Source organism: Rhinoderma darwinii, chromosome 1 (assembly GCF_050947455.1).
Source record: "Rhinoderma darwinii isolate aRhiDar2 chromosome 1, aRhiDar2.hap1, whole genome shotgun sequence".
NCBI lineage: Eukaryota > Metazoa > Chordata > Amphibia > Anura > Rhinodermatidae > Rhinoderma > Rhinoderma darwinii.
In genome coordinates, this window is record NC_134687.1 from 486730284 (window position 1) to 486742962 (window position 12679).

Below are 12679 nucleotides of genomic sequence, written 5' to 3' on the forward strand. Positions count from 1 at the left end.
CCAAGAAATAGTACCACTATTCATTAACATCAATTCATTTCTATTAATATTTTTTATTTTCTTAAATTTATACTATTAAATAACCAGAATCTAAACTACTCTCCCCGAAAAAGTATTGCCGGTGGATATGGTTTCCCACAATGACATTGAATTAGCATCAAAATATCCCTAAAACTAACGCTGGCCAAACACTAGAGATTTCAAACGGCCGTTTTCTGAACAACTTAGTGTCCAAGATTAGTCTGTGCAGGTTGCTAATCTGGATGACAATGTCATAAATTAAAATGACTATTCGCCAAACAATCTCTTCCTTGATCTGTGGCCTGGTCTGAGTCCATATTAGGGCCAAAGTAAAATCACGTAAGGTTCTATGTAGATGTAAGATTAGTTCAGTACACCCACAGGAAATCCAGGTATTTCAGCCATAATACAGTGACATAATGCGGTGTCTAAAATAATAATAATAATAATCATTCAAGGGGTTCATTGGATGCAACATTTCGTCTAGTTTTACCCCACTGTCTGATGTAGATCAGATAGACTCAGGATTGTATCTACTGAGGAATGTACTAATATTTGTGTAAAAGCAAAACTCATTGATAAAGTTCAGCAAATAAATGTTTTTATTTCAGAATTTTGGGATAATTTGCTTTGTAATATTGTTTTGTAAACGATGCATGAAATTCTACTGCTTACTCAGCAACAGAAATATTATTTTTCCATTTCATAAGAGAATAGCAGCTAGACCTTTCTGGCCAAGCAAGTGAGCATTCAGATATTCTCAAGATTAAACATTCCTTTACAACACAGCCTCCTTTTTCCACAAGGAGCACTATAAAACAAAACACGCCTGAGAACACAAACTCAGGTTATCTATGTGTTCTAGTCTTCTCAGGAGGAGATGTTTGCAAAAATCACAGTTTTGTTTTTACCACCTCTGCTGGAAACTTCCGCAAATAAAAAGGACTAGGTGGTGTTTTCATGGTAACTTCATGGTTTAATGTCTTTTAAAGCACTCGCTAGTAAACATATTTAGCTTGGTGTTCCTACTCTAGAGGCCAGACAGACTTTTTCAAGCATGTATTTGAGAATCGACACTGCATGGTAGGGTATTTTAAATTCACTTCACTGCATGAAATATAAAAACAAATATCCATTAAAGTCACATACATAAATGCATATATAGAAATACAAATAATATAAATTGGTATGTTTAAAAAAAAAAGGAATAAAATAATAAAGTCAATCATTTTAATGTAAAATGTATACAAACAGAACGCAAGGATGTTTCTTTTTTGAGTAGATAATATTTCATACAGATGTCGCCATCTTTATCTTGACTTTTAACGCGTTAAATACACAGTGACGAGAACCTTTAACTTGCCTTTTTCAACGGATTTTCAAAGGCTTTTGTTGTGTGATATCGCAGCAAGTTATCAGTCAAGATAAAGATGGCTACATCCGTACTTGACTAGATCAAAGACAATCACTCATTTCCCTTTGCTTTATTTAAACAGTTGGAACACTATTTGTGAGACTAGGGCCACTTTGCTCGGCAGCATTTTGGTCAGTATTTTCCATCAGTATTTGGAAGTCAAAACTAGGAGTGCAAAATAAACAGAAAAAAAAGTATAATGGAAAGATTTGCACCTCTTCCATGTTCCACTCCTGGTTATGACTTCTAAATACTGATGCAAAATACTGACCAAAATACTGATCAAGACCCCTCTGTGTGAAAGTGCCCTAAGGCCTCTTGCACTTGTCAGGTCTGTCTGTATGGTGGCTGTATGGACACACATGGAGTCCCTGCGGCTCTGTTCTACTGTGCTGCCGTATGGAGCTCCTTATGGTGCCTTATGACAGAGCATGGTGTCTATAGGACAATAACTCCATAGTATGACATCTAATGGAGCATTCTTTTTTCATCCATTAAATTGGCATCATTTGGAATCCAACAGAAAAAAGATCTCTATATTCCTCTGCATGAAATCGGAGGCATATGGAGGTAAAGTAGGGCCCTATATAAGTCTACAGGTAACGTATTACAATTTAGTAAAACGCAGAGGTAATATAAAGCTACAGTATAATACAGTAGTATACATAAGCATTAAAATTCATACATCAGGTCTTAGGCTTCGTTCACATCTGCATCAGGGATCCGTTCCGACGTTGCGTCTGAGCTTTCCGTCGGAACGGAGCCCTGACTGACACAAACTGAAACCAAAGGTTTCCGTTTCAATCACCATTGATTTCAATGGTGACAGATCTGGTGCCAATGGTTTCAGTTTGTCTCCGTTGTGCAAGGGTTCCGTAGTTTTGACGGGATGAATGCCATAGTCGACTATGGTATTCATCCTGTCAAAACTACGGAACCCTTGCACAACGGAGACAAACTGAAACAATTGGCACCGGATCCGTCACCATTAAAATCAATGGTGATGGAAACGAAAACCTTTGGTTTCAATTTGTGTTAGTCAGGGCTCCGTTCAGACGAAAAGCTCAGACGGAACGTCGGTACGGAGCCCTGACGCAGATGTGAACATAGCCTAAAAGTCTTATTAAAACGTCTGCTGTTGGACATTTTGTTTCAAAAGTCAGTGTCTTTTATTGGAAGTGGCAAGTGATAAACAGAGGGACCCATCCTTATTTTTTATATATTATTTATTTTATTCATTTATATAGTGCCAACAGAGTGTCCCTCTGCCCATTGGGGCTCATAATCTAAATTCCAAATGAACCTACCAGTATGTTTTTGGAGTACTCAGAGGAAACCCACACATACAAGGGGAGAACAAAGTCCATGCAGATGTTTGTCCTTGGTTAGATTGTTTATTTGTATCCAACATCAGTGAGGTTGTCAAGAAACACATGAAGTCTAAGTGAACTGTACTAAATGTTTATTGTGGGAAAAATCCCTTTAACCGTTTTGGGCATTTTATAGATGCCCTTGTTTTAAATGTTATTAGCTCATGACCGTGGCATTTTAAGATCTACAGTATCTATTACTTTAAATAAGGAACGCCTAAAAAAAAGGATCTTCTTTTCTTTTGAACCTGTTGTCAATTTACAACATTGGAATGAAATACTGAAGCCACAGTAGTCCCTGAACTATTGACCTACAGGGCATGCACTATGGATTTCTTCATTAAAACCTAATATAGTAAATCCTAATATACAGTACATCAGAAAATACAGAAAGTTCCAGATAATAATTACCATTTAAACCTTTTACACTACAGTACTTATTGAAGCCATACGTCTTATTCAAAATTACATGTATATCAATATATTGAGTAATACCTGAATATTATTAATGTTACTACTTATACATACACAACATTAAACCCCATATATATTCATATGCAGGAATTAACATCTATTATTACGATAGCTGATATTAGATCATCCTTGGGAGGGCAGTAATGAAGATATAGCTTCACAATGCCTTGATAGTTGAATGCTATTTTAAGAAGTACGGGATAAGCAAAATAGTGATGGAGATAATTAGATAAAATGTGTTTAGGGACAGAAGAAAATTACTGATTTATCTAATTAACTAGCGTCTCTGTCCAGACACAGGAATCCTGGAGACTAGCATGTCTGGGTGGTTTAACTAGAATAGATTTTGCTCTCTCCTTAAGTCATCTAATGAATATAAATCCCTTTTGCACATTCGGTGTGCTCCAAATAGTGATATATGGAATGTGGACTGGAAATCTGTAAATATAAATACAATTAATCATGTCTGTATGTATGGCACATTACCCAGACCACTTGACTGCGCTTTCTTCTCTAATGCTATATGCTCACCATGTCTGAACAAGTGAAGCAAAATGATATATATCCCAATGTTCCGAACAAACTGCACATTGTCGTTGAATTATTGACGTGAAAATAAAGACAGAGAATCATGGGACATGTTGTACAGAGATGCTGCTGGAAATGCTTCTCTGCTAGAGATTTGGCACTGAATGCATCACTGCTAAAGATTTCATATCCCCACTGGATGAGAACCTGGAGAAAAAGAACGCAATAGTTAGTTGAGTGGTGTACCTCAACATAAATAAATTATCTCCAGTTGTAGCAGAGGTAAGTTTGTCATTTGTTAAAATATAACCTGATGCCATGTCATTTTACATAAAACTGCAGATATTACGACACATAGAGTTACGGTTTATGGAAATCTTTGAATGTTTTTTCTTATTATTAGGGCAGATTCAGACGAACGTTGCGTTTTTGCGCGCGCAAACAACGCTGCGTTTTGCGCGCACAAAAACCATTTGACAGCTGCGTGTGTCATCCGTGTATGATGCGTGGCTGCGTCATTTTCGCGCAGCCGCCATCATAGAGATGAGGCTAGTCGACGCCCATCACTGTCCAAGGTGCTGAAAGAGCTAACTGATCGGCAGTAACTCTTTCAGCACCCTCGACAGTGAATGCCGAACACAATATCGAGAAACCTGTTCAAAAAAAAGAAAAAGTTCGTACTTACCGAGAACTTCCCGGCCGTTGCCTTGGTGACGCGTCCTTGGTGACGCGTCCTTGGTGACGCGCCTCTCTTGACATCGGGCCTCACCTCCCTGGATGACGCGGCAGTCCATGTGACCGCTGCAGCCTGTGCTTGGCCTGTGATTGGCTGGAGCTGTCACTTGGACTGAATTGTCATCCCGGGAGGTCAGACTGGAGGAAGAAGCCGGGAGTTATCGGTAAGTCAGAACTTCGTTTTTTTTTACAGGTTCATGTTTATTGGGATCGGTAGTCACTGTCCATGGTGCTGAAACAGTTTAACTCTTTCAGCACCCTGGACAGTGACTATCTCCTGACGTCGCGTACCGGAAATTTTTTTGCCGGGTTCGGCCGAACCTGGTGAAGTTCGGTTCGATTGTCCGGGTTCGCTCATCTCAAAGACACTCCATTTGGATGTTTGGAAACAGAAAATCATTTTCTGTTTACATTCATCCTTTTGACAGCTGGTGCGCTGTTTCTGTCGGATCGCACGGAAGTGCTTCCGTGCGACCTGCGTGGTTTTCACGCACCCATTGACTTCAATGGGTGCGTGATGCGCGAAATACGTGGAGATATTGAACCTGTCGCGTTTTGTACGCAGCGAACAAATGCTGCGCACAAATCACGCACTGTTTGAACTGCCCCATTGACTTCTATAGGACTGTGCGTGGCGCACGAAAATCACGCTCGTGTGAATCCCCCCTTAAATCAATGAATTTTTTGATTCTTGGATGTGAACGATATTAGCTGGATCCTGTGCAGAGACATGCAGGGCCTGCCCTCAGCCCAGCCGTCAGTTCAGCTGAACTGATGGATTTTACTGAGAGAGCGATACAGGTTCTATTTTTACATGATTCATTAAAGCTGTATCGTAAAAAGTAAAAAAAAAATGTAATAACAGTCAATCATTTAAAAAAAATATATATATATATTGATTTAGTAATAAAAAAAAACATTCTAACGTATACATAGCCTTTAAATAATTCATGCTCAATGCAGCTCAAAATAATTAAATGACTAATTTTGTACTGCTACATCTGTATGTGTAATACAATAACTGACATATTTAATATGTGGACAAAAGTATTGGGACACCTACACATTACGCCTACAGGAGCTTTTTTGACATCTCATTCTAAATCCATAAGCATTAAGTAGTCCGGTGGCTCAAAAAAATAAAAATACCCAAAATACTTTTAAAAAGGTACTCTTATCTTAAATCATACTCTCTAGTGAATAAAACATCATTTTTTAAGGGTACTTGCCAAACCTCAAGATTGTGGCACACGTGGTCTTCCACTTCCGTTTCTGAGGCAGGACTTTGCTTTTCAGCACGCGCTGAAAAACTACAAGTACCAGGTTTTCCTTCTATCCTCTCAGCACGACTCCCTGCCCACCAGTATTTCCGGCACCACGAGACCAGGTTCTGGCTAGGCAATTTGGGACACATTTAAAAATCAAAGCATTTTGGTGAGTGACTTGTTTTCTTATAATCAGATGAACGGTAAATAATTTTAGATTTCCGGATAACCCTTTTAATATGGCGTTGGTCCCCCCCTTTATGACTAAAACAGCTTCCACTCTTCTGGAAGGCTTTCTACAAGATTTTGTAGTTTGTCTGTGGGAATTTTTTGCGCATTTATCCAGGAGAGCTTTTGTGAGATGAGACACTGATGTGGAACGAAAGGACCTGGCTCACAATCTCCATTCTAGTTCATCCCAAAGGTGTTTGATGGGGTTGAGGTCAGGACTCTGTGCCTTCCAGTCAAGTTCTTCTACACCAAACTTACCCAACCATTCCTTTATGAACATTACTTTGTGGACTAGGGCAGAGTCATGCTAGAACAGAAGAGCACCTTCCCCACACTGTTGGAAGCCTCAATTGTCCAAAATGTCTTGGTATGCTGAAGCATTAAGATTTCCCTTCACTGGAAGGGGTTTGGTCAACCCCTGAAAAAAAAACAACATAGCATTATCCCCCACCAAACTTTACAGCTGGCACAATGCAGTCAGGCAGGTAACTTTCTCCTGGCATTCTCCAAACCCAGACCCGTCCATCAGACTGCCACATAGAGAAGCGTGATTTGTCACTCCACAGAACATGTTTTCACTGCTCCAGAGCCCAGTGGCGGTGTGCTTTACACCACTCCATCTGACGCTTGGTATTGTGAATGGTTACATAAGACTTGCTTTCAGCTGCATGGCCATGAAAACCTATGCCATGAAGCCCCCCTGGCGCACAGTTTTTGTGCTGATGTTGATGCCAGTAGAGGTTTGGAGCACTGCATTTAGCAGAGTGTTGGCGACTTTTATGCACTATGTGCCTCAGCACTCACCAACCCTGCTCTGTAACATTACGTGCATTACGTAATCAGCCACTTCGTGGCAGAGTTGCTGTGGTTCCTCAATGCTTCCACTTTGCAATAATACTACTCACAGTTGATCGTGGAATATCTAGGAGGGAAGAAATTTCATGAACTGACTTGTTGCAATGGTGGTATCCTATTACAGTACTACGCTGGAATTCAGTGAGCTTTTTAGAACGACCTATTCTTTCACAAATGTTTGTAAAGGTGACTGCATGGCTAGGGGCTTGATTTTATACACCTGTGGCAATGGGACTGAAGGAAAAACAATAATTTAATGATATGAGGTGTGTGCCAATACTTTTGTCCATATAGTGTCACGGCGCGGGGTGTGGACCCACTGGGCCACACTGCGTAGTGGGATAGCAGCTGGCCAAACAGGTATATGCAATGTCTATAGTTCTGAAAGGGTACCTGAGGCAATGTAGACAGTAGCGGTGATTTCAGGCTAAGATGAGGCTCAGGAAGTAGACAGACACCCGGCGGGGTACGACACAGTAGATGCAGCGGAGAGCACAACACGACTCCAACTCTTCAAGGCACAGGGGCACAGTAACACTGGGAACTTGAAAATACTTAGGAGTTAAACCTAAGACAAACTAGCATAACACAACGCTTAGGCAATGATTGGGAGGGCAGAGCCCCAGAGGCTGGGCTAATATGTAGCTATTCTGCATGTGTGCATACTGGCCCTTACTGGAGCCAGCCTCAGAACGTGGAAGTGAGTGTCGGCGTCTCCCAGGGGGGAGATGCCGCCCGGAACTCACTCGTCCATGGCGTCAGAGGGTTAGTCAGGACGACGGTCCGCGGCCATAGACGTTAAAAATCGTGTATATGAAATTATGGTTTATTTCTGCACAAACCCATATATCTCACATATTTCCATTTAGTAACAGAGAGTTGCTTGAGATGACAAATTATGTCAGGTGTTCAATTAATGGACACCACATCTGCTGTCAGTTCATTGAAAGAGTAAAGGCCCTATTACACAGGCCGATTTTGACCAGTGCAGCGAGCGCCGATCAACGAAACACCTCGTTGATCGGCGCTCGTTTGCTCCTGTCACACGGAGCTATGGATGGGAAGGAGTGGTCGTTACTCCGATCGCTCATCCCCATACATTATTATCATGTCGCAGCGCATCTCCCTGTTTACACAGGGAGATGTGCTGCCGACAACCATAATATTTTACTTTAAATCAGCTATACAACTATACAACTTTAAAACTATACGTTTGCTCGTTCATCTGCTGATCGCTGCCCTGTTTACACAGGTGTAATTATCGTCAACGAGCGTTCTATGAACGATCGTTTGCCCGATAATTGCCCCGAGTAAAACTTACTTTACTACACTTTCATCAAACCTTTGATATGTCATAGAGACATAAAAAGTTTAGATCGGTGAGGGTCCATGTGCTGAGACCCCCACCGTCGCTGAAACGAAGGCGCAGATAAGCTCAGTTGAGCAATTTGCACCTTCGACTGTGATCGGCGCTGTCAGGCTGAAGACGGCTCTCATAGATCTCTCTATGTAAACCGTCATCAGCCTGTTGATGAGTGCTGATCACAGCCCAAGGAGCAAAGTGCTCAGCTAAACGCTTCTGCACCTTTGTTTCAGCAATGGTGGGGGTCTCACACCTGGAGCCCCACAGATCGAAACTTTTAAAATGTCTCTATGACATATGGAAAGATTGATGAAAATGTACTCACTCTTTAAGTATGCTTTTAAAAAATGTATCTGTTTTAAACCCCCCTGGGTCCCTGTACAGCCTGCTCAGCTGGACAGGCAATAAGTCCGCCCCTGGTTCATAGACTTTGCTTACTATAGTAGGTTATTTACATGCATACATAATATTCTTGATCAAACAATAATTTCTTTGCTAGTCTTTATGACTGCTGACATTTCCATTTCCCTGTATCTTTTCGAAGTTCACAGAAAATGCAGAACTTTGTTATGTGTTGTGACAAAACAGATTAGTACAAAATAATTCTGCTGAAAAGGCTGACTACTTTATTGTATTGTGCCAACATTCCTAAAGTCCAGTGTGATATGAGCTGACATCTTACAGCAAAATATAGAACAGTGTGTCAGGACTTGTAAAGAAATCTGGATCTCTAACAATTGCACCAGTGATAACAAAGAGCACGCTGGCCCTTCATTAACCTGAATCTGCGGTTTCACAATCCTGCTATGATTTCTTATGCTGTTGTGTATCTATTGAACACATACTGTCAAGACATGATGGCGAAAGGAAGGAGTTCCTCAGCATGTGCAATGGTTTTAAGTATGGTACGGGTGCATTCACATGTAGAGGTTTTGTCGCAATATTTGTCATGATTTCTACTAAACCATGGCAAAAATACTAATGTTTTGTGAAAATTGCGGAAAAACGTGTGAATGTAATCTAACCAACGGAATTCTTGGTAACTTTCCCTTATGAAAAATATGCAGCATTCTCTGTTATCATCTACATGTATCCGGGTACCATATACAGTAGACTGAAGAATGGATTAGTGTGTCTGTCAGAGTGATCTTTATTACGCTTATTGAGCTTCTTTTTTTGATAACAGAATTTGTCCAGGATTCATTCAAATTCAAAAATGACCGATTGGGAGAGATTGAACATACAATGGTTTGATGTACAGAAATGTAAAATGGCTGTGAATGGAGCATTTATTTATAGGTTCATGTTTTCACTTAGCACATATTAACCAATCAGATGATGCCAAGTACACAATATGCACGTCCAATGTTACCTCTATATGTGGTATCGCTTTTTTCTCATCTAAAACATTACAAAAACATCTGGTATCCATTATTTTGGTCACATGATGCCCTCGATATCCTGTCTGTTCAACAATGGGGGATTTCTTCTTTTCAATAGATCCTTTCATACAGAATTTAAACATTAGGAGATGTAATGTCTTGCATATACAACTTAAAACATATCTCTTTAATGCAGCTACTTTTATAGTGAATATACATGTTATATGTAATACTCTCACATGTCCATATACTAATGTTTTTTTTTTTTAAATGCCCCCTGAGGATTTTTTTTTTCATCTCAACTAATATATTTTAAGGTTTTATGTAAATAAAACCCTGGTTGTGTCAGGGGTATTTGCATTCAAAAGAATTACCCAGAGTATTTTAATCTTAATAATGAATAAAGGTTAAGTTTTATGAAGAGTTCCCACTCTGTTATACTACTTTATGTAAATAAATCTTTATCATTTTATATTGAAACATATGTAACTATCTGTTATATTTTATAGTTCAATTACTCCCAAAGTTCAAGATCACTGCTTTCTGTTAGTGAATGAAACCATTTAAGTTTATATCCCAAGATGAATAGTCTGCACATATGTATGTTTTTTTTTTTTTTTATACAGTTGTATTGAAAAGTGTAGTCAACACTTTTTAATATAGTTAGTGCTGCAAGATCTTGACATATGTGCAAATTTAAATGCCGATAGAAATGATTTATTACATAAGTTTGGCTGTTTAAGTCTATGAGCATGTCGGTGTATAAGTCCAGGGGTTTTTCCGATATATGTAGTGACTCAAATGTGTAAGAACTGGGATGGTCAGACCAGACGTTTGAGAAGCAACCTACAAGTGAAATTGGCACATCTGGTAAATTATGCACCATTTTACTGACAAAAAAATTTGTTGGCCCAAAGATACTTTTTTAAACGTGTTCCCAATATTAAAAAGCATATTATAAATTGCATAACTTTTCACTGTAAAAGTATTAAAAAATATGTCTTAAACTAAAAAAGTTTTACTTCTCCCAGAGGCACTGAGGCACAAAGGATTGCTTACCTGCTTTTTGCCAAAATAATGCAAGTATTGTTAAATCATGATAATTACCTACTTATCTCTTGTTTTAGTATGCAGCTAGAAATGTGATAAGGGCATCTGCATATTTGCCACATGGCAAGCCCTGAAATTGAACTATTCATCCACTTTTGAAACAGCAGAGTGACAATTAGATGTCAGACTCATCATTACCGGAAAGTGCTAGGAGCAACAAAAACACTTTCATGGCTGTCGGCATCTGTGGGCACCAAGATTTTACATTTAGTCTCAACAGGGGGCAAATACAATGTTTTTCCTTTAGAACACAGCAAGATAAGCCTGTAATGCATTTGTATTTTCAAGTTTTACTCTTCAGAGACTTGCAGTGCACAGATAGCAAAGTATTTAAAGGGGTTACCCCACAAATAATATAATATAATAAAGGGGTATTTTCTGTGTACTTTTTATTTTTATTTATTTTTTATTTTCTTTACTTATATTTTTTATTATTATGGTCTGTCCTTCAAAAGGTCAGAAAAGAGTATTGGGGGACTTTATTTTTAAAATTTTAATTGGGGCTGCATAGCAGTTACAGGGGAAATCAACCCTGTTATTGTGACTATTATCACTGTTGGGGCTGTGCTGGGTTTAGTTAGACCCAGCAACAGTTTCCCACTAACTTGACCTCTGGGACCAATTGAGCGTTGTGTATTTGAAACCAGACAAGACAGAAGTGGTGAAAACTGCTTTTCTCCAGGGTCCCCGGCTTAAAGGGTAACTTAACTTTTAAAAAACTTGTTTTGATCGGTGGTGGTCCAAGCAGTGAGACCCCCACCGATCTCTAAAACTGAGAGGCAGTAGCGCTCGGGTGAGTGCTGTGCCGCTTCTTTTCTGATCGGTTTCCCTCGGAAATCTGAATGAGTGGTGTATGGACTCATAGACTTTCTCACCCTATCGCTTCTGCAGCTTTGTTTTAGCGATTGGTGGGTGTCTCAGTGCTTGGACCCCCTTCATCTGTTTGGCTGACTTCCTGTGAACTACAGGATTACATCATTAACAATTAAATCTCTCCTAGCAGAACTGAAACCTCTTCCCTCCCCACCCAGGTCAACTCTCCTTGGTCCTCTGTATGACCCATGCATATAGTGCTGCTGAATAGATCATGTCTTCCCTATCTAAGGCACCAGGAACGCAGTGATATAATAGGCGAGCCCATAAAATTATTAGCTGCAGAGATATAAATTTACCCTGACTCACACTGACTGTCTATACTATCTGTGGGTGCTGTGTGCAGAGAGTCCAGTGTATTTCTAGGAGATGCTTCTCATGGCCTCATGTAAAAACTGACATGGAGAAACCTATCACAATCAGAAGGCAGAGAAGACAGGCTAAAGCTGCATCACATAGGATACACTAAGACTGCAGTTAGGGGACAGAAATTTGATGTCAATGATCTTTCACTTGCTGCATTTATGTAGGACTCAGAGTAGAACAAGTGCAGTGTGATGAGACTCCACTACCTCTGCAAAGCCAGAAGCATCATAGGAAATGTAGTCTGCATTAGGGGAACCATATCAGATGGGAAGAAGGAACCAAGATGACAGACAACCCATAAATATCACAACTAAAACAGGTATACACAATGTATACACAGGAGCCTCTACATTATTCTATAATTGCAGCCTATGCTGCACTATATAGGCAAAAAAAACAACTTGCTGAAGTGCTTCTTTGAGACAGCGTAAACGGAACCTGTTGCTAGATTTTAGGGCACCAAATCATGAGCCTGTCTTTATATTGCTGGGGAACAGCGTCCTAAACATGCTCCTCTCAAAACTATCAGTTTCAGCATTTTGTCTAAAAAGAAGTTATAATGCTAAAACGGACAGTTTTGAGAAGGCCATATTTAGGATGCTGTTTCCCAGCAGTAAAACAACATGCTGGTTTTTCAGTGCCCGAAATCCAGTCACAGGTTTCTTTAAACCCGCACCATAGATATAGTATGA

The 12679-nt window shown here is 39.7% G+C and overlaps 1 long non-coding RNA gene across 3 annotated transcripts in view; it reads right to left on the reverse strand.

Annotated features, from left to right (window-relative positions):
• Window positions 1-683: 683 nt before the first annotated feature.
• Window positions 684-12679, reverse strand: part of LOC142743868 (uncharacterized) — a 115167-nt gene continuing 103171 nt past the window's right edge. Inside the window, exons 1-5 of one of the 3 annotated variants that reach the window (XR_012881657.1) lie at window positions 10746-10859; window positions 9629-9759; window positions 7287-7437; window positions 3811-4014; window positions 684-1128 (exon numbers count right to left, since the gene is read on the reverse strand). This is a non-coding gene — a long non-coding RNA (uncharacterized LOC142743868). Of the gene's footprint in view, window positions 1129-2509; window positions 4015-7286; window positions 7438-9628; window positions 9760-10745; window positions 10860-12679 lie in introns of those variants that run through there. The other 2 variants (XR_012881655.1, XR_012881656.1) reach the window with 2 other exon arrangements.